This window comes from Euprymna scolopes, chromosome 16 (genome assembly GCF_053919585.1).
Source record: "Euprymna scolopes isolate OS-2025 chromosome 16, ASM5391958v1, whole genome shotgun sequence".
In the NCBI taxonomy this organism is placed as follows: domain Eukaryota; kingdom Metazoa; phylum Mollusca; class Cephalopoda; order Sepiida; family Sepiolidae; genus Euprymna; species Euprymna scolopes.
In genome coordinates, this window is record NC_136497.1 from 273,379 (window position 1) to 295,620 (window position 22,242).

General features: G+C 39.8%; 1 long non-coding RNA gene across 1 annotated transcript in view; it reads left to right on the forward strand.

Moving 5' to 3' along the window:
* Positions 1-286: 286 nt before the first annotated feature.
* The window catches only part of LOC145295818 (uncharacterized), a 30,781-nt gene continuing 8,825 nt past the window's right edge, over positions 287-22,242 (forward strand). The window contains exon 1 of the long non-coding RNA XR_013869887.1: positions 287-549. This is a non-coding gene — a long non-coding RNA (uncharacterized LOC145295818). The remainder of the gene's footprint in view (positions 550-22,242) is intronic.

The window sequence follows — 22,242 nt, forward strand, 5'->3', positions numbered from 1 at the left end:
TCACCTGTATATTTTTTTCTTAAAATGAATATAAAAAGAATAGAATTAAAAAGTTAAAATATGCGTCCTCGCCCGTTCAATTTCCCAATTTTTTCTATTACAATAATTAAAAAGAAAATTATGTGTTTTCAAACTATTTTCACCCAACAGATTAATTGTTGTTCCACCTCAGCCTTTAAAATGTTTAAAATTTAAAAGCTTAACTCAAGCAAGCGTTCCTTTTACATTTAAATAATAAACGGATTTTTTTACACAAGGAACATAATCATGATTTACACCGCTTCATAATAACATCCCTCTTTTATCAGTTGAAAAGGTTTGCTTTAAATAATTTCAAACTTAAATAGCGTTTTGCCTTTTTTCTCCCAATCATTTATTGTTTAATGAATTGAACATACAAAAGACAGAAATTGTATCGATTTAAAACTTCAAGAAATTTCAACAAACAGACCAAATATCCCCTTTTCAACACAAATTTAACAACAAAAAGTGTCGTCTTTTGTTCGTTATTTTCTCAGGTTTTTCATATTCAGTTTCCTTCATTGAGAGGTAAGATATTTCTCATTCTTCCTTATTTTAATTCATTGTGACATTTAATGGTATTTTTTAATATATATATATATATATATATATATATATATATATATATATATATATATATTACATTGAGCTTCATAAATTAAAGGACTGGTAAAAGGTGAAATATAAGTAAATGAATATATTTTCTCTATCTATCTATATCTATATATATATATATATATATATTAGGCACCGCCAAAACTGGGGGGGGGGCAGATAAGTACTTTTTGACGGACCTTCTTTTTAAAAATCTACCAAAAATCAGGTAATTGTTCAATCAATACGAAATTTTCAGCGATTATTAAGAGAAGAATGAACTTTATAACAGTGCACTTATTTTCCATAAACAATATTTATATATTTTTTTTTTTTTTTGCTTACACCCCCCCCCTTGTTTTGAGGGGGTTCCAAATATGCTTAAAATAATCATCTGAAACTGAACAAAACATATTATGTTGTTGTAAGGGACGGGATTATAGATAAAAAAATAAAATAAAAAAACTTGTTTGCATACCTTATTTTGATGTCTGAATATCAAAACTTCGATTGTGTGTAATTATCCCGCTTTTGAGTTTTGAAGTGTGAAATTCGGTGAATATGTTAAGTAAAATAATTAATTTAAGTTAAGCAAAACAAAATTTTTTTTTTTTAATATTTATACGAAAAAAGTCATTTTAAAATCTTTGATAAATAAATTAACAATTTCTTTGTAGCGAGCCGAATAATGCATGACCATTATTAAACAGGGCATGCTTTGAAGAATCGATACAAAAAAAAAATTCAATAAATATTGTGCCCTTTGTGTTAAAAATATAATTATTTTTTCGATCAAGTTTGGAAACGTTTGCCCTCTTTCGACTACGGTGGACCAAACGCGCTGAAATAATTTTTTTTATTCTGCTTTAAATTTTCCCCCTCCCCATTCTGGAGAGCCTGTCCCCACACACATACACATTAAAAACCAAACTCATACAAATGGTCACCCATCTGGTACTGGCCAGCCTCAGCGTTAATAATACATTGACATTTTCGTCACTGAAAAATAAGTTTTTTTTTTTTTTTTTTTTGGCTTTTTGGTTTTCCGTAGTTTGCTTTTTATCAAGCACAAATGTAAACAGTAATCAAATCGACTCGAAGTAACTGGTTGCCTATATGAATAAGTGGAATTATTTGAAATCCAAGTACTTATATTATAATATTTTTGCATATTCTCATAGAAAATCACCCTAAATCTTAGTTAGACAAGAAATTTAAAATTAATTAAAATTTAATTAAAAATAGTAGAAAAAGTTTTACATTATTCTGCTTTCTATATGATAAAATTCAGGGTTTTATCTTTCTGGAAAAAAAAAAGTTACTCAGAAATAATGGATTTTAATAAATGTAATTTCGTTTTAAAAAACAACAACAACTTGATTTTTCGGCCATTTTTGGCGGTGCCTAATATATATATATATATATATATATATATATATATATACGTGTGTGTATTTTTTTAAAATTTTTTTTGTACTTGCCTTCTCCTCAAATACTGGACCATGCCTAAGAAAGATAAAGATGTTAGTTTACATTGCATTTGAACTTCTGCATGTCAGTAAAGTTTGGGAAGCAGGTAGCAGGAAGAGAATTCCAAAGTCTTGCTGTTCTAGGGAAGAAGCTATTTGAATAGAAAACTTTCTGACATTTAAGGACTTCAACAGTGAAGGGGTATGATTTTGTTGCTAAGTGTGTTTTTCGGGGATATGTACATCGAGGGGGACACAAGTGCAATGAGTTCATCAGAGCATATTCCATTAAAATACTTGTAAAACAGGCATAGGGATGCAATATTGTAGCGATGGGACAGGAGTAGTTGACAAAGTTGGACCCATTATATTGGAGACCCTTTTTTGTACTCTATCCAAGAGGAAAAGACTAGTGGTAGATGCACCAGCCCAGTTGTGGGAACAATACTCTATACATGGGCAAATGGTGGCCATTTTTTTAAATTTTTTTTTTCATGGAGTTCACCACTTATCAAGGTCCAATGGCCAATCGAGGATAAGGGTTATTGTGTGTACAGTAATCAATTGGATAGTGTAGCAATAGTATTGGAGAATTGATAAGGTGTCATTACTTAGGGGGGGGGCGGTTCATCAGGAATTTGTTTGTGTTGGACTTGAAGACATCCAGGTTGAATTCGGGAGGGAAACAAGCAAGTGGAACAGAGTTCCACAGGCGTGCAGTTCTAAGAAAGAAGCTTTGTTCATGGAATCTACATTTTGATTTAGGCACAGATAAGGAGTGGGGAAAATTATTGATGGTGGTTTCAGCTAGTCGGGTGGTTTTTGAAAAAGATTGGCGAGTGGGGACCAGAGAATGGAGCTCAGATGAGCACTTGCCATGGAAATAATGATAGAACAAAGACAGGCTCACTACATCTCTTTTGTGGGAAAGAGGTTGCACGGTAGAGAAAAGGGCATCCCCCACCAAGCCACAAAGTCTATTTTGTACTCTGTCAAGGCAGGATAAGCTGTTTTTAGCAGCTCCCGCCCAGATGTGGCAGCAGTACTCCATCTTTGTACGTACTTGGCTCTTATATAGATAGAGAATTGCATCATTAGTGAGATATCTTCTGGAACAGTAGAAGGATCCCACCATTTTCCCAGCGACCTTGGCCACAGACTTGATGTATTTGTTCCATTTAAGATCAGGAGTAAAGGTTGAACCCAGAAGCTTATCAAAAGATGGGGCCTCCCCTAGACGAGAGCCATCCATTTCAATTGATGCCAGGTGGGGATCAGAGCGTTTATGATGTAGAGATAGGAGCTTGGTCTTAGATGCATTAAAGGTAACCAGCCACCTCTTGCCCCACTGTACCATGCACTCAAAATCAGAGGAGAGAGAATCAGAGAGAACATCATCATTTACAGCCTTTGATGTGTTGCCATAGATGGTTGTGTCATCAGCATAGATGTCAACGAAAGATTTTAGTATGTGTTTTGGGAGATCATTGATGTAGATCGAGAAGCTCTCAGGTGTGAGCAGTTTTCTAGCATGATAGAGGACACCCACATTTCTTGCAGCAGTCTTTGCAATGTCCTCAATGTATTTATTCCAGTTCATATTTCTTGAGAATGTTAAGCCAAGGAGTTTGAAGGAAGAATTCTCAGGTAGGGATTTATTTGTCATGGTTATTGGTGGTTGGAGAGGTTTCTTATCATTGTTAAAAGAGGGCAGCTTAGTCCTACTCACATTAAATGTCACCGTCGATATACGTTCCTATTCAACTATGGTCTGGAGGTCATTTTCTAAGGATCCAGCTCAATATTATAAGGGAAATCATTGATGAATATCAAAAATAATAGTGGTCCAAATATCGACCCCTGAGGCATTCTTGCATTAATGTTATGCTGCTTGGATAAACGTCCATTAATGACAACCTAGATGGTTCTATTGTCTAAGAAGGATCTAATTATATTTAGTATTCATCCAGTTATACCATATGATTTGATTTTGATTAGTAAGCTTTCATGCTAGATTTTGTCAAAGGCCTTGACTATATCGACGGCTTCACCTGCCTTATCCAGTGTGTGGTATATGCATTCAGAGATGACTGTTAAAATATCTGCAGTAGAATTACATTTTTTAAATACATACTGTTTTTCAGATAAAATTACCTTTTGCAAGGTGGTGGACTAGTACTTGATTGATTTTAGCGAAGAAGGGGAGGAGACTTATATGGCGATAATTGAGAGGGTTGGTCCTTTCGCCAGAATTCTTGTATGCTAGTACTACAGATGCCATCTTCCTGCTATCAGAGAAGCAGGATTCAGCAAGGCATTTGTTGTACATGTTGGAAAGTACCAGGACTAGTTCAGCTGAGTATTTCTTTATGAGTATAGCAGGGATGAGATCAGGCCCACATGCCTTGGAGGTGTCTAGGTTTTTATGACATCGTGGATATGAGAAGGAGTGATTTTCAGATCATCAATTGTAGCTTCCGTCCGCATAGGGAAATTTGGGAGGGACTTGTTTGTTGGCTCTAGGGTGGAGGTGGAGGCGAATCGCCGAGCAAGCAGTTCCATCTTTTCGGTTGCCATGCATGCAACCTTCTGGTTGTTGGATAGTGGGGGAATTACTGATTGTCCTTTATTCACTATACTAATATAAATTTTCCAGAAATTGCAAGTTCCTATCTTCTGTGATTCTATGCATTCCCTGGTTATTTCAGGATGTCTTTTTCGGCAGTAGTTATTACTCTCTTACAATAATTTCTAGCATCTATAAATTTTTGCCTATTTGCATTTGACTTGTAATGAGCGAGCCAACAGAGTGCATGCTGTCTTTGTGCAATGGCAGCTGCACAATCTGTAGTGAATCATGGAGGTGAGTGTGGTTTGCTATAATACTTTCGTGTAGCTTCAATGCCCGTTTTACACCATTCAGTTGTCTCATTGGCACACTGTTCAGCCGGGATAGAAAAGATATTGGTCCATGGAGTATCTCTGATATGTTCCCTGATGGCTTCCTAGTCAGCCTTTTTGTAGTATTTTGTTGTTTTGGGCAATGGCTCCTCATCTTAGGGTTAGGATTTGAGTGGAATATCTACTGATACCACTAGGTGGTCTGCGTTTCCAAGTGGACTGTGGTAAGGAATAGGTTTAGAAGTGAAGCTTGCTGGTGGTCACTATCTGGGAGGCAGGTTGGGAACATGACTGTTTGTGTGCAAAAACAAGCCAATTCATATGGTTGACATTAAAGTCACCAAACATACGTATTTGGGCTTTACTATCTAAGGAGAGTGCTGCATCTTTACTATCAGAGACATGATCAATTAGAGTACAGTCCTGACTTGAGGGAGAACGGTAGAGAAAATATAAGTAACTAACGCAACGATGAAAGGCTATTTGGAAACACATAAAGGCCTGGTCATCAGATTCCAGATGTTGCTCTTTAGTTAAGGAGAGAGTGCTTCAAATATAGACTCCAAGCCCATGCATCTGAGTCCTTACGGCAGAGAGAGAGATATCCTGCCATGTTACAGTAGTTAGAAGGGATTGAGGAGGATAGGTTTGTTTCACTTAATCCTAAGATATACGGGACGTTTACTAAGAGGTAAAGCTCTACACCATCTTTGTTTAGTTTAATCACAACATTAAAAATGAAAATATTGGAAAAAATATATTGTATGTACTCGTGATGGAATAAAGTCTTCATACACAAAAAAATTGTTTCATTTGATCAAGTTGTTTTTTTTACAGAGGAAAATCACATTTTGATGAGAACTATCGTGTTGCAGCCATCTTGCTTATTTCACAAATGAAGAGGGGGATGCTTTTAAATGAAAAAGGAATTAAAAAAGGACAGAGAAACTCTGTAAAAGTAGTGAAAAAAAACTAAAATATTTATCTAGGTATTTTTTCTGCCCATGTTTTAAAATAATCTTGTAAAATTTTGACAAACTTTAAGCAGTGATTGGAGTTATCTCCCTTGCTGCCCTCCTCCTCATCCACAAAATAAACAAGATGGACGCGACATGATTGATATCATTAAAGTTTGATTTTCCTCTGTAAAACAACTACTTGTTCAAATGAAGTGATTTTTTTTGTATGAAGACATTATTCTATAACAAGTATGTACAATATATTTTTTTTTCAATATTTTCATGCCTTGATTAAACTAAACAAGTAACAAAAAAAAACATTTTGGATTCCGCCATTCTTGTTGACATCATTTTTAAACAAATTTGAATTTCCGATTTTTAAAATCTTAAAAAGAAATAATTCCAAACACATTTGAGCTAGCAGTTTAAAAAAAAACATTTTGTTTTCATTTTTGGAAGTGTTATACTAGGAAAAAAGGAGACAACCTTACTTTAATAATGTAATTCCGAACAAGTTCAGTAAAAACAGAATAACATAATAGAAAACATTACTTACAGAAACTTTTATTGAATTTAATTAATTTCTTGTAAATTTATACAAGCAACAATATTTGAAATTAATATTTTTTAATTTACTAATATTCTATATTTCAAAATAATTTTGGTGCTTTACAATAGCAATTCAACCAATTGTTGTACAGGAACTTGATAATAAGAAGGGTGAGGAGGTCATGAACATGCTACAAGAAATCATCACGAGAGTGACGAAAGAAGACCCAGTGAAGGGGGAATCATACGTCAGCGATGATGGGGTGATTTGGTGCGATGCCAGCAGCCTGGCATTGGGTGTCATATTAGAGATGGGAGGTATAACTGGAAGATGCAGCGTGACTAAGAAAGAAAAACGACTATTCCCTTATCAACGTAGCCGAACTGGAGGCCATTATGAAAGGAATCAATCTGTCCCTGAAGTGGGGATTGAAAACAATTTAAATCAAATCCGATTCGGCAACGGTAGTTTCATGGATCAGGTCGGCAGTGACTGGCGATAAGAGTTAGGACCAAAAGTGCCACAGAAATGCTGATCAAGCGCAAGCTCAGAGCACTCGCAGATTTGATAGCAGAATTCCAGTTGAGGGTATCTGTAGTGTTAGTCCCATCGGAAAAGAACAAGGCAGATTCGATGACACGGGTAAAGAAGGCCTGGCTGCAAGAGGGAAAGAAGGTTTCCTCGGTATGCTGTGCAGGGGAGGGAGTTAAAAAGTTACATGAAATACACCACTTTGGTCGAGAATGGACGTTATTCCTGGCAAGAAACGTTTACCCAGAAACCAGCGAGGAGGAGATCAGGGAGGTAGTGGAGAACTGTCAGGAGTGCCAATCAATAGACCCCGGACCATCCAGACATGAAGCAGGAGAGTTACACATTGCAGAGGACTGGAAGTGATTGGCCATTGATATGACCCATTATCACCATAAGCTGTATATGTCGATGGTCGACTGTGGACCGGGGAAGTTTGCCATCTGGAGAGAGCATGAGCGATCGGAGGGGTCATCAAAGAAATATTTTTGGAGAGCAGGCCGGTTGAGGAACTGTTAATGGACAATGACCCCGCTTTCTGATCAGAAGCCTTTAAAGAGGTGTGTGATAAGTGGGGAGTAAAGCAATTTTTTAGGGCAGCGTATCGACCGAGTGGCAATGGGATAGTGGAGAGGAATCATCGCACCATCAAGGCTACTGTGGAAAAAAAGCAACATTTCACCCATGGAGGTGGTGTTTTGGTACAAAATCTCACTGAAAACCAGACAAGATGAGACAACTGTGCCTCATAGAGCCATCTTCACATATAAGTGGCAGCATCCGTGCAACTAAACGGTAGGAATTGAGGGTGAAGAAGCTACCATTAAAGTGGGTGAGGAGGTGTGGGTGAAGCCTCCCAATGCAAAATGTACCACTCGCTGGGGGAGGGCGGTCGTAACGGGAACACAGTTGAAGAACAACGTGATGGTGAATGGCGTTCACCGGCATATTCTAGACCTGCGTCGTGTAACCCTGCCAGTGCTCAGTGATGGCAGTGAAGAGGAGGAAGTCAAGATCCATCAAGAAGCTAACGATGCACCCCATTCGACTTAGCCCCACATGTGGTTCTTTACAACTGGACGAGAATGTCTGTAATGAACCTGAAAAGTCAAACCCCAAGAAGTTGTCCCCCAGAGGACTCAACGTGAGAGGAGGAGGCCTGCTTGGATGAAAGATTATGAAGTATCTTATTGATCTCGAAACTCAAGGGGGGGGTATATATGAAAGGGGAAAAAAAATAATAATACTTCAAGGTCAAAAACTATTCAGCGACACGTGTTAGATAGAAACATCAGAATGCAAAAACCGGAGGCTTGCTGCATCGAGGACGAGGATTTCCTGGTGAGGTTTGATGACGAGGGGTGGACAGTGGAATGGAAATGGATCACCGGGCCTCCAGAACTACGAAACAAAGTAAGCTGCTACAAGAAAACACTGCAAGGAGAAATAACAAAAGGATTCGAGGAAGAAGTGGCGAGGTAGTTAGACGAGGGAATGCAATACCCGAAGTCGGAACCAACCTGACAAAACAAGAACTCTTCTTGGTCTACGGGAAACTGGTGGGGCACTATCCAATCGCCAGCTGGCTCAGGATAATGTGCAGCTTTATTAAACGACAAACAGGCACTGATAGCTGGGAGGGCTGTGTGAGGAAGGAGGTCACGAACATGCTACAAGACATCATCGCGAGAGTGACGAAAGAAGACCCAGTGAAGGGGGAGGAATGGTACGTCAGTGGCGGAGATGCGGGGGTGATTTGGTGCGATGCCAGTGTTATATAGCGCCAGGACCCCTAGGTTGGGAACGGTCGTTGTTAGTTAGTTCCCCGCTGCAACAAAACCAAGTAGCCGTCTTTTATTGATCGTCTATGTTGTTTAGTTTTCTGGTTGTTATGGTAACGGCTAAGACGGCAGAGTTATTTCCCCCTTGACTGTGCATTTTTTCTCTCTCAGCTTTATTCAGCTGTCAGCCGCTTGTCAAAATAACGATTCCGACTGAAAGAAATTTTAACATGCACACAAAGGTCAGACGTAACTCAGCATACCAAGTCAAGACGTAAGACACGCTGGCTTTTTATATGAAAATATATTTTATTTTGAAATTATTTTCTCGTTTTACATAGAGATTTTTGATAGTTCAAAATTTAACAGTGTGGCTTACTGTTCATTTCAGTGATGGAGAGGGGGTGTGGAAACGTTATGCTCTCGACAACGCACGTCTCCTATCGGCGGCTCTCTCTTCTCCTCTCTCTCTTCTCTCTTCTGCTTCTCTCTCCTCTTCTGCTCTGCTTCTGCTGGACTCCAAAAATCACCTTTTATATTAGCATATGTTTTTCGCTTGTTTTTTTTCCACTCCACGCTATCTGTCGATCACACTGCTCGATAATAGAACACGTATCTCCTGGTCACGTTTTGACAATTTTTCGCCACCTCTTGACCCAGAGACATCATGACCGATTTCTCTTTAGCTGACCGACTATTGACTTTATTGATACACGTGAATCCATCTCTCATGCTAACTTTATAGACATTCCAAATTTACAAGGAATGTCACGTTTCCTTGTTTTGTAAACAAAAAAATCGTCGTCCGATTTCTCTGTTTACGACGTAATTATTTTTTCGTTTCGACTGGTGGACAATCGATTATTCGATGCCCACCTTTCAAATCTTTTATTATCTTTTTTTTTTAAGAAGTTTTTCTTTTCAGTTATGTATTGGATGGTTCCAGCCATCCATTACATAACACCAGCAGCCTGGCAATACCCCAAATCACCCCCGTGTCTCCGCTGCTGACATACCATTCCCCCTTCACTGGGGAGAGTGACCTAATTAAATGGCTGGAAAAATCAAAGATGTTGGCAAGGTTGCAAAAAATTGAAGACGTGGTCACCCTGCTGCCGCTATACTTGGAGGGGGAAGCCCTCACATTTACCAGCAGATGCACAATGAAGATAAGGGAAAGCTTGTCTCAGTGGAGCAAAGACTGAAATTGGCTTTCGCTGAGAGTCCATTTGAAGCACTCGGCAAGCTTGCAAGTTTGAGGTGGACTAACAAGTTTGTTAGCGTCTTTGCTGTGGATATCAAGAGACTGGCAGGATTGGCTGGTTATGTAGGGAGGAGCCTGGAGAAGATGGTAAAGCCATACCTAGTGAATGGCTTCCCATAAGAAAACTCTGGCAACATCAATTCGTCCGGTACAAAGGGAAGATATATTGCCTGACGAGGATAGGCTTTGGGCTGAGCTCAGCCCCCCAAATTATGACTGCTGTTCTGAACACAGTGCAGAGAATCACTGAGATCAATACTATTGAAGTGGACGATCTCTTGGTCCACGCCAGAGTCCTAGTCAAGAATGTCAAGGGCCCAATCGTGGCTGCAGTTGTGAGTGGAAATAAGTGCACAAGGCCCCACTTGAATGACGAGAGACAGTCGGCGAGGCGACAGGAGTGGAGACCTGCCATCAAATGCTTCCGCTGCCAGGGTCCTCATAGCGTTACAATCAGGATTCGGTTCTGGGGTTCGGGAAGGAGTGAGTCACTTGCTCAACAACAGCACGTTTCTGCCCTCTTCTTTTCCAATCAACCACAACTGTGAACGTCAGCAACATGAAATATTGTTCAAGAGAAGATGTTCATGACTCTTTTCTTTCTGTCCCTCGCCTGAAATCCTCGTCCTTGATGCAGCAAGCCTTCGGTTTTTGCGTTCTGATATTTCTATCCAACACGTATCACAGAATAGTTTTTGACCTTGAAGTATTATTTTTTCTTTTTTTTTAGCTCTTTATATACATCAAGTAGTTTTATGCCTTGTCTAGAGCGATTTTCAAAAGAAAAAAATGCTTCCCGTAGTGGCATTGATCAATTTTTAATCTAAAGGCCACTCGTTCGTACATTGACGACATTCTCATGAAGGAAGCAGAGGTGACAGCGGAGGAAGTGAGAGGCCATGTCGAGAGGTATGGGTTGACTGCAAAACTGGAGGAGTCCGTGGATTGAGGAGCGGCGTTGGGGTTGAAACTATGCCGAAATAGCTTCTAGCATTACAATCAGGATTCGGTTCTGGGGTTCGGGAAGGAGTGAGTCACTCGCTCAACAACAAAACGTTTCTGCCCTCTTCTTTCCCAATCGACCACACCTGACCGTCAGCAACATGAAATGCTGTTCAAGAGAAGATAATCACAACTCTTTTCTTTCTGTCCCTTCCAGGGAATTTTCCCCAGCATTTTTATCCTCCTATCTAGAAAAAAAAAAAGGAAGAGACAGGAAAAAAAGATAGCTTCTCCCATCATGCCCTGCCTTCCAAGATTGCCTTCATGTATATAAATGAGCTAGCTATCCTTTCCTTCTTTCCCAAAGAGCGATACAGATATGCGCGATATGTCTTCCCTTCCCCCCCCCCTTTCGCATATACCCCACAGGTGATTTCACAATGGAGGAACTTCTAACTGTACTAAAGAAGACCAGGAATCATAAAGCTGCAGGTTTAGATAACATACCTCCTGGAATATGGAAGACAGGTGGCTTCAATGACATCCTTCTTGATTCATGCAATACTGTATATAATCAAAAACTTATTCATATATGGAAGGAAGGATGCATACTTCCCTTCCCCAAGAAGGGTGACCTAAGCATACCAAGCAACTCACTCCAATTGCAGCAAAAATCTACAATGCCATGCTTCTCAACCTTATCAAACCAAAGATCAAAGAAGTTCTCAGAAAGAACCAGAATGGATTTAGAAAGAATCGCTCTACTACTAGTTAAATACTGTTAGGAGACTAATCGAAGGAGTCAAAGCCAAAACCATTGAGGCAGTCATGTTCTTTGTAGATTTGTCCTAAGCATTTGACTGCATACATAGAGGAAAAATGGGCAGAATATTAAAAGCATATGGCATTCCAAATGAAGTCATTAATGCTATCGTGATGCTACATGAGCACACTCAAGTAATGGGCAGGTCACCAGATGGAGACACTGAATTTTTCGACATCCACACCGGGGTTCTACAAGGAGATACTCTGGCACCTTTTCTTTTCATTATCTTTCTTGACTTTGTACTTCACACCTCTGTTGATATATACAACATACTAGGCTTCACCCTAAATGAATCCAGAAGCAGACGTCATCAATCAGCACATATAACTGATGCAGATTATGCGCAGACGATATTGATTTTTTTGCGAATAAGTGTGTTCGTTACAATTCTACTTTCAACCGAGTTGTTGTTTGTTTCACTCACCACACTCTTTTCTTCTACCTCTTCTTTTACACACGTCCGTTCGCTTTAGTAACTAAAAATCGTCTGTCCTCCCGCTTTCCTTTCCTCGTTATTTATGGAACCAGGGTACGAGATTCCCTGAGATTCCACGAGACTTTTTTCCACATAAAAGCCTGCGGGCGCCATCTTGATTCTCAATTTGTGCTCTGCAGGCACAAACGCGCAGCCGCTTTAACGGTAAGCAACTTCTTTCTCCACACTCCCCCCTGATCTAATGATCACAGAGATGGCAGGAGGGTGGCCATCGCCGCCGTCGGGTGCTTCTGCGAAGGGGGACAGTGCTGCTCTCGTCTTCGCGTGCGCTCTCATCCACCGCGTGATGGTCGGGGAAGGCTTCATCTCCGTAGAGGCTACTGATATCAGAGTCACTGCTTGATAGGGATGGTGCAAACCAAAGTGATGGCCCACTCGTCTCAGAGTCAGAGTCACTCTCATCATCCACTGGAGGTGGTACATGTGTCGCCGGCCGTAGGTCCCTAACGTGACGGTGTACGCCATCAACCTGGATACACTGCTGACTCACTGTGCCCCGTTTATACTTATCAGTACATCGGTTTCCTGGCGGCTTCACCCACACAGCATCCCCTTTGGCATATTGATTCCATTCTATCTCAGTGGCCACAGTTGTATCGGGGTTGATTCCTTTTTCTCGGACACGGTACTGATAGATTGCGTTTGCAGGAGCCGTTCCTGGAGAGACGCCATCCTTCGGCATGAGATTATACCAGTACACAGCTTCTGCGATGGTGCACTGCTTCCTGGCTGCAATTGTTTTGATGCTGCGATGGCTTCTCTCAGCTATACCATTGCCAGAAGGCATATAAGCGCATCTAAGCCGCAGCCGCACACTCCATTCTTGTAAGAACTGCCTCATCTGATGGCGGCAAAAGGCTGGGTCGTTGTCTGTCAGCACTTCATTGGGCGCATCTCTTTCACAAAACACGGATGACAGCTGGCGAATAATGCTGCAAAAGATTCTGGCACCCGAGGAGTCTCCAGACCGCGAAACGTGTAGGCCCACAATCGATGAGGGTAAGGAAGTGGTTGCCACCGTAGTGTGTGATGTCCATGCCCACTCTTTGCCACTTACCACTCACTCTCAACTCCCCTTTCTTCCATTGTGCTGGAGCTGGGTCGATGCATGGGCAGGCCTCGCAACTTTCCACCACTCTCCGGATATCTTTTTTTTCTACTCCTGGATCAATCATCTTGACAAAGTACAGTGTCCGCTTGATGCCAGGATGTCCACACTGTCGATGAATGTCCATGATGCGTGCTGCATCCACATTACACACAACTGCTGCACATGTGTTTTGCAGATTATCAGAATCTCTCCAAGCACCAGCCAGAAGCCATAGTTGAGGGACTCTTGTCAGAGCATCTGCTCTTTTGAGCGCAGACCTGGTCAACACTACGTCCACGGTCAGGTCGTACTCTGTGATGATGTCGACCAAGGTGGCAAGCCGTCTTCGAATTAACATCTCACTCGATAGAACCTTGGCTTGCCATTGAAGCGCCAAGTTAACGCCCTTCAGTGTGGCATCAAGTTTGGCCAGGTTTATGTGCCTCGAATCATTCTCTGACCGAAGTCAACAGGCATCTTCAATAATGGAATCATATACTGCAAGGGCAACTCCAAGGGCCAGTGAACTAACATCCACCCAGACCGTGAACTCATTCCCACTGACACCACTTTCCCGGAACGGGGTCATCACTGGTCACCCTGGACACAGTCTCTATCAGCGTGCTCCTTAGTGTGACATTGTGTACTGCATCGTCCCATCCCGACGACACGGCTGTTGCACGTCTTTTTATGGCTGGCACGGCCACCCTGAGCCAACCACACACAGGGAAATGGCCTACCATCTTTCCACAAAGCAAAAACACTGTTCATCGAGTGATGTTTGATGAGACCTTGGGAACGTGACTTCCTCTTCTCCTGCAAAGTCCCTCCTTGCTATTGTGCACGTGCAGGCCGAGAACTTTTGCTCCATCGCACAGAGGCTCTGGTTCCTTACATGTCAGTCCAAAGCTCTCAAAGTGCCTTCTAACCGATTGCGCTGACATGAGGCTCTCATTGACGAATATATCATCGATGTATGAGGATGTTGCCTGTTGCACTGCCTCATCTTGCTGCTGGATAGCATGCATGATTGCTGTCATAATGCCTGGTGCCACATTTAGACCGAACCCTAGCCTGGTTAGACAATATCGGGTTCCTCCAATTTCCACAGTCTGAAATGGCCACAATTTCCTCTCAATGCATATTTGCAGATAGGCCCTGCATAGGTCCAGAGTTGCTACGTTCGATCCTTGCTGTCGCCACTCCCTTAATTTGAGTGCACACACATCGGCCCTTGCCGTATATGGGTCGACATGCTCATTGAGCTCACGATAGTCTAGGACGGGGCGGACCTTTTGTTTGGTCTCTTGTACGACGCCCATCAAGGGAATTAGCCTTCGCAGGGGGCCAAGCTCATCCTCTGGGTATGGAAGAAGCCAGCCATTGTCGATCCATGTCTGCAGTTCTTCTTCATACTGTTCCCTTAGCCACATGGGTGGGGGATATTCTGATAACCGGTTCCGCAAGGATATTGGTGGCTGATCGTTTGACCACTTCCAAGACGCCGTCCATGCATTGGTGTTTCTATCATACTCTGCACAAAAGTCAGGCTCGTCAAGAGTTATGGCAGCACAAACGTGTTCCTCACATCGGGAGAACTGTACCTTGCCGGTTCTGTCCACAGTAATTCCACCCAGTTGTGTAATCAAGTCCATACCCAGGAGTAGGTCATACCCGAGAAGCTCTTTCTCCACAACCAGGGCTCGCACGGCTACTGCAGGCCCATCGTTGATGCTTGCATGGATAATGCTCACCCCACAAGAGGCTAGTGAACCTCTGCCTACAGTTAGTACCAGAATTCTCTCTGCTTTCCAAGTGGCACAGCATATCTTGCTCACGAGAATCTGGATGCACTCAGTGTCCACAAGCGCGAGGTGCTCGCTTCCATTAATGTGTATGCTTACAGTGGGTAGCTCAATGACGATCTGGGGAGAAGACTGGCGCTGTAGCTTCTTCCCCTTGCCCGTTTCTCGGACAGATGTGGGCCAGGTGTCCGCGTTTTTTTAACTTGTAGCACTGCGGCCCGTCAAGTTTCCGAGTTGGTTGACGTGACGAAAGACCATCACGGGCCAGATGGTTGGGTCCTCCGCACTTATAGCAGGTTGTAGCTGCGCCCAGGTCCTGCAATCCAACCTGTGATGGTTGTACAGCTGCCGCTTGGTCTATAGTGTTAGGGCTTTTCTTTAGTATTGCTCGTGCCCGCGCCAATATTTCCGATATGTCCATCTCGTCGACTTGGGATGAGGCACGGAGCAGATCTTCCGCACTCTTAGGTAATCCTGCAACAAAGGCGCACACCAAGCCTTTGTCTGACATCCCTCCAAAAAGGACCGATAGCTTTTTTAGTTCAGCCAGATACACATCCACCGTTTCCCGGGATTTAATTTTCGGGCCATGAATTCCTTCCATGCAGTAACTGGATCTAACGCAAATGCTGTAAAAAGGGCGCGCTTGATGCAGGCGAAATCTGTTTTCTTCTTATCAGCCAACTGCTGGTATACTGCATATGCTCCCTCAGTGAGGCGCATTGGGACCATGCCTTCCATACGCTTCACCCCACTGAGCTGACATATTAATTTTACTTTTTCCACCCATTCCTGCTACTGCCGTCAAACAGGGGAATTAGCTTGGGGTCAAATCTTGACGTCGTGCCGAAATAGCTTGTGTTCGTTACAACTCTACTTTCAACCGAGTCATTTGTTTCGTTCACCACATTCTTTTCTTCTACCTCTTCTTTTACACACGTCCGTTCGCTTTAGTGACTAAAAATCGTCTGTCCTCCCGCTTTCCTTTCCTCATTATTTATGGAACCAGGGTACGAGATTCCCCGAGATTCCACAAGACTTTTTTCCACATAAAAGCCTGCGGGCGCTATCTTGATTCTCAATTTGTGCTCTGCAGGCACAAATGCGCAGCCACTTTAACAGTAAGCCACTTCTTTCTCCACAATAAGACTACTGATGTGCAAACACTGTTATGCAAGCTAGAAAAGTCTGCAAATGACATTGGTCTCCTCATTAATATGGATAAGACAAAGTTTATGACTTTTAATGTGAAAGGAGAGATCAGGGCTTTGGTTAGAACAACACTGAAAGAAGTTGCTGAATTTACGTATCTGGGCAGCAACATAGCTTCCACAAAGAGAGATATTGAAATTCGCATCTCAAAAGTATGGGCCGCATTGGATGTGCTGCATTCAGTATGAACTTCAAGGCTAACTGACACACTGAAAAGGCAGTTCTTCAGGGTAGTGGTAGAGTTTGTCCTTGTTTACGGTGCTACAGCCTGGACATTCACTAGAAGAGGAGCAATTTTATGGCAACCTACCTGCCATATCTAATACCATCAGGGAGAGACGCCTAAGATTTGCCAGTCACTGTCTGAGGAGCAAGCATGAATTGATGAGTGATGTATTGCTATGGACTCCACAACACAAACATGCAAGCAAAGGCCGATCTAGATCCATGTACATCCAGCAAATAGCACACAACGACAACTGTAAACCTGAAGATCTGAGGCAACTGATGGAAGACAAGAAACTCTGGAAAAGAAGAGTCACATTGGTCCAGGCAAAGAGCCTGTCCTGATGATCCTGACAATAGTGTGTCGTTCTCAGGGTTGCCAAACCATAAAAATATATTTTAAGCCAAATCTTTCAGAATATAAAGGCCAAATTGATAATTGTAGCAAAAAAAAACATGATATGCACTTATGGTTCCTGTTGTATAGTGTATATTAACAAAAAAATTTTAACAATATAGTAAAAGAGCACAAAGACTTTTTTTATAATCAAAGACACATTCTGTTCCTTTTAATTTTTATTTTAAAAGAATCAAAAATCCTTTAAATTTTATTTCAAAATCAAAATCAAAATTAACATATAGTAATATTTTACTTACCAGAGCTCAATGTAGAGGGTACGGGGGGGGGGGAGTGAAACGAAATTCAGTGTGGCAGTCATTTAAGCAAGAAATTGGTAACTGCATGATCGACTGATTTTATAGTATAGGTTTGTTGTCCATCGATGTAAATTGAATGAAACAACATTTGCATAGAATCGATTAGATGATTATAAAAAATACCCCTATCGTGTCTTTTAACCACAATGCAGTTCTTAGAATCCTAGAAAGGGTAGTTAAGGATCTGGAGAAGAAAGGTCTCTATTATCAATATCTGGACATCTTTAGACAACAGGAAGATGAAGAAATTATAGAGGAAATTACTGTAACTCTAGAAACCTTTAAACATTTCATTTGGATTCCCAATAGACCTGTGCTTAAACTAGCTGACCAGACAACCACGAAAATGAGACCTGTATTCAATTGTTGCTACATAAGGGGCATTCAGTATCGCTGAATAAGGTGGCTTATCTATGAGTAAACCTAATGGAAGATATGTTGGAGTTGTTGATTCGCTTTAGAACCAACAAATATGTGTTATTGCCCGACATAAAGAAAATGTTCCTTATGATTCATCTAGACCTGAAAAACTATCACAATCATTTCTGTTTCTTTTTGAAGAAAGGCAACAACTTGCATTGTTACAGATACTCTATTATCTTATTCGGTTTCAATGCAAGTCCCTTTATATTGAATTGTTTTAAAACATCATGCGGAAAAGTTTCCCTCCGATGAATATTCTCAGGCATTCAGGTCAAAATTTTAAGTGGACAATCTGGTGAAAACAGGAAATGATATTAACACATTGTCTAACACTTTCTCTACATTATACACAACAGTAAAGGAGCGGCTGCAGGAGTATAACTTTGAGATACAATCCTGCAACTCCAACAGTGCAGTGTTTTGTAAAAAGATGGAGGCAGATAGAACCCTGACAAGGTTTGATTCTGGATTGGATAAGGTTTGGGGATATCTGTACAACCTCAACACAATACTATAAAGATCTGTCAACATGAATGCAATGTAACAAAAAGAAAGATGCTTTCAGAAGCTTCCAAAATGTTTGGTCCCTTATCCCTTTACCTTCCAGTAACGGTGAGAAACAGAACTTTGGAGGCAAAAGTCGGATTAGGATGATGAAGTTCCAGAATCAAAAGAAAGTTTGAAAGCGTTGGAGAAGGATTTAACGAGGTTGGACTCTGTATCATTTCCAAGGAGAGTCCTAAATGAGAATAAGCCGATAAAATTGTTCTTATTTTGTGATGCCACTAAAATTGCATAGGATTTTCAGCATATGCCACACAGGATGGGCAGTCTGTGCTGGTTTTTGCTAAAGCCGAAGTAGAACCTTTACAGGATAAGTCTCTTAGGAAAAAAATTGTTCTTTGAAAAGTTGCAGTTTTTATTCGGGGTAAGGTATAATTTGATTTTGTTTATTTTTGGTGAGCATTTTTAAACTCCATGATACTTGTAGTAGGTGTCCCAAACCAAAATTTTATTTTTATCATATCTAAAAAAAAGTAATGTGGGCATGTAGATTTTTGTAAACCATTTACAAAAATACCAAATTTATTTTGGTAGGTCAATTAGCCATCAAGTTATGATCATTCAAAGTTTGTCGGAATGTTGAAATTTGCTATCGTGGCCGAGAAGCAAAATTTCATAGTCTATAACTAAAAATGTAAGCTACTAACAAGTGAAAAATCCTTATAAATGTAATGTCATCTTGTAGTAGATGAAAATTAATACAAATTTAGGCAATAAATATTAGATGAAACCAACTTAAACACTAGGCAAAATCCCTCTATCAACGCGAAAATAGTGAAAATACGACACGGAAAGGCAACTTTAACTGTTCATATCAATTTCATTTTAATAGCTAATGTATTGAATCTTCTTAGTATGATTCAAAACACATTAGAGATCAAGATAATTCTTTCTTTTAATTATAAATTGATAAAACCACTCAATTGTGGACCATGTAAAAGCAGTCAAACAGGCAATTTTGTAAAAAGGGCAAAAAAGGTTAAAAAAATCAGTCAAAAGTATACGTTACTGAAATTGCTGTAAAAATGTAACCATTGAAGTTAGAAGCTTGAAACTTTGCAACTTTACTAATTTTGGGGTGAGGAATTCAAAAAAATGGTTGCCTTGTTTCTAATAACAAAACTTTTTGCCACAGAAATACTTTTACTTTGGGAAATTTAAACTTGCCAAAAAAAGCACCGCCGACAATAATATTTAGAAATTTTTTATACAAAAAAAAGGCACAAATCATTTTTTTTAAACATTGAAAAACTTTCAACTTAAAAAACAAGTAAGAAAGATATTTTAGGTCTTACTACAATTCCTTTCTTATCGATCTTCTCTCAGAATTCTTTCATAGGCTTCTGCTATGGTAGATATCTCAGGAACCCTCCAAATCCTACCATCACTTGAAACTGGTATTACCTCAAAATCCCATCTGTAGACAAATGCTGACTCTATTTGTGCAATGTCATCTGATAAAGGCCATCAAAAATAATCTTTTCTACTTTTTGTTTTGCATTAAAAATTTTACTACAGCCCTGGATGCAGATATAATATCAATGACTTGGCCAATGTAAAAGTTGGTGTCATAGTAGACAGCTACCCATTGTCCTTGATGTTCATAACTGAAGATATCCTGAGATGGATCTTCATCACAACTGCAGGAGTTATCTGAATGTTCAGCAGATTCACTTAGGGAAGACATTTTTTGTTGCTTTGGTGGAGGTGGAGATGAATCAATTGGATTTCTTTTCAAGTAGTCAGAGAGAGCAGCTTCCAGTTGAACTTTATTTCCACTGGTGTTGATTTTGACACCTAAAACAACCTTGAGGTATCTCAATTGGTCTTTGAGTGCTTCCAAACCACTTTCTGAAATTTTTTTTATCTGTTTATCAGACTTCACTGGACCACCATGCTTAATAACAGAGTTAATAATTCTCTCTTTCTCAGCAGCAGCTTGACGTTCTTTTTCCTTCTTTAATCTTTCATTTTGTGCAATTTTTTCTTGGACACGAAGTTTCACAAGGGCTTCTTGTGCATGTTTTTGTCGCAAATGTTTTGCATGTTTTCTGGAGATGCTCAGAATGGATTGCCTCTTTGTTGATGGTATTACTTCCAACCAAGCTGTTGTCCGATTGCGCTTAAGCATATTTGAAGATGATCGATTATGTAGTGATGCATGTCGTTTTGTTTGCATGCTAAAATCTAAATCTCCAAAGGCATGCTCACCTGACAGATTTGTTAAAGGGCAGCTCTTCAAGGCATCTCTCGTCTCCTAATCTACATCTTTTCCAAAAGCACCTCCTTCTAAAGTCATGCAACTGGTGCTTAGTGCCAATGAGGAACTTACTGAGTATCCTGCGCAAACATTCTAAAACAAGTTCAGGGGCTGTGAGACTAATACAGAGAGACACATTGCCTTCCTCAAAGAATTCCCCATTAAATACACCTTTACAGTCAGATTTTAATAACAACTGGGGATTGTTGATCCAGCATTCTAAACTTAGAGCCATTTTCTTGATATAGTGATGGAAGTCAACATACTGAACAGTGCTGTTAACAAGTTTCCAGAAAGGTTTGGTCAAATTAATGTTCAGCAAACCAACTGCAGCAAGTAGGGAATGTAGTCTCTCATCAGAAATGTCAGCCAAAACACTCTGTAATTTCATATTGCAAGATGTTGCAAACACAGATAAAAATAATTTTATGTGCTCTTTATGGTGATATATTGCCAGGGCATTTTCAAATAGAGAATTAAACCTATTTGCCCGATAACTTGTGATTTGAGATTGGTACCCTTCTTTGCTGCAGAATGCCAGCCATTCTGTCCTGCAACCACTTTTATTATTTATGAGTGTATGTACGGGTGACGACAAAAAAAAAATTAATATGCGTTCTGTCACAATTTCTGTTAATGCTGACATAAAAAGTTTTTATGTAATTATTTTCAAATTTTAGGACAAAATAATTTAATATATTTGCTAATATATAGCCTTGGAACTGAGTTTTTATATTTAGTCAGTTTTTTTCTACAAAGCGTAAATGTTGACATGTTTTACGAATCCAAAACAAAGAAACAAAAAATTAGTAAATAAATAATGCTTATTTTAAGTAATTTATTTTAAATAATTTTTTTTTAATTCTCTTTTTTTTTCATAATTAAAAAAACTTATGCTTCTGAACAATAACAAAAACATATACTTTATCGTCATAAGTCACTAGCCGAACGTTTTGTTTATGGAATTTAATTAAAATAATTTAATAATGCTAAAGTTTATCTAACCGAAAAAAATAAGTTTCCGTCAGTCCCACACAACTAAAAATGCTTTGTACACGGTTTTATTAACTAATTTAATTAAAATAATCTAACAATGCTGAAGTTTATCCAACCGTAACCGAAGGAGAAAGCGATGAAAGAACATATGAAAGTTTGAAAAAGCTATAGAAAATAAACTGGCATTATTTTTTAAATTGTAAATTTTCATTTTTTTTAATGACGTTCTAAAAATATTAATTAAAAAAAATATCTTTCTATTACTTTTAAATAATAAAGAAAAAACAATCTCACCTAAGAACTTTGGTAAGTCCATAGTGAAATGAGTTGTTTGTTTATGTTTTTCCGTTCAGTCAGTCAGTAGTTGTGCTGGCTAGCTGACAGTTGATAATTGGTCTCTCTGGCATTAAGTTGAAAATCTCTGTAGGTACCCCAACTTTTATTAGTGTGCGCTCCTTGATTTATGGGGCCATAAACATGACACCAACAGATTATTAAAGAGGAGATATTCCTCTACAAAACGATGCCTTTTTCGGAATTCTTACTATAAAATTTCTTTCATGTTTCTTTCACTGAAGTTTTCAAGTTGGATTTTTTTTTAGAAAAATCACTTATA